Raw genomic sequence first — 1,303 nt, forward strand, 5'->3', positions numbered from 1 at the left:
GGGTGCCTGGTTAGCTCAGTTGGTAGAGCTGGTGACCCATGTATGGAGTTGATGCAGCGGCCCGCGTTCGAATCCGACCTGCAGCCCTTTGCTGCATGTCATCCCCTCTCTTTCTGTCCCCCTTTCCTGTCTATCTTCGGCTGTTTAATTACTTGTATGTGAAAACCTACTTGGCAACAAACCAGACTCTGATTCTGCTCTATACATTGCTTAGCATACACAGATGGCTTATTATAGGATTGCTTAATGGTTCACAATCACCAGATAGATTTAATAGTTGTTTTGAATTCATGCTAAAATCACTTATTAACTGTCACAAAATCCTGTGGTTGGTCCGTTTGTCTTCAGACCACAAATGAACTGTACCAGAGTTCGAAGTGGACAAGCCCCTACTTTTCAAGTAGTCCACAGTTTGTCTGAACCAAATGGCTGAGGTGTGAATCTGTTGTAATGGGGGTTTTATGGTGGCCATCTGAACACCTCATAATTATTTCTGCAATTGCATAAATGATCATAAGACAACTGAACGAAACCTCAAACAAACAGATATTTACCATGTCTTGAAAAGATTTCTTCTGTCACATTTATAGGACTTGCTGAAATATCTGAAAGAAAAAGTGATCATGGTGGAACCTCCAACAATAGTGTCATATCAGTGTTGGATAAGTTCAAATAATTCTAACTGTTTGCTGCGATGAAGATCCAGTGAGTGACACAGCAATTGAAATGAAATAACCATTCTGCAAAAGAATTTTTTCTTGCATTTTTATTTTCTCATGCACAATTCAGTGCATCATTCATACAAATATAAATCCATCTCTGAATAAGTTATAGAATAAATAAATCCATTTACAATATCATTCAGCATTTAACAGTAAACGTCCAAGCTGGTAAACTGTCCATCAGATACAGCATTGAGATATTTGAGGAAGAATGTTTTCTAAGTGACAATGAAGGTTTATATTTGCATGTGTCCATGAGTCGACTACAATCAGACATGGTAGGGTAAACATAGATAAATAACTTTTGAAGTGCATAACACAAGTTGAGAGTCATACTTTCCCAGTGACTAATTACAGAGGAATTAAGTGAACATTTGTTAGGGGAGAAAACAATTGTAGCATTTTTTGGCAAGCTGCACATCATTGAAACCTTCTGGCTTATCTTCAATCAAAACATTAAATAGGAGCTATGCAATAAACACTGCAGCCAACACAATAGGCCTACTGTAGTTGTTATGCTAGCAGAAAGTATACTGTATATGTGTGTGTAGAGGAGACAATGGACCTTGTATAAAGCTAAT

This window comes from Morone saxatilis, unplaced genomic scaffold (assembly GCF_004916995.1).
Source record: "Morone saxatilis isolate NCDOM2014 unplaced genomic scaffold, NCSU_SB_2.0 Contig9, whole genome shotgun sequence".
Classification (NCBI taxonomy): domain Eukaryota; kingdom Metazoa; phylum Chordata; class Actinopteri; family Moronidae; genus Morone; species Morone saxatilis.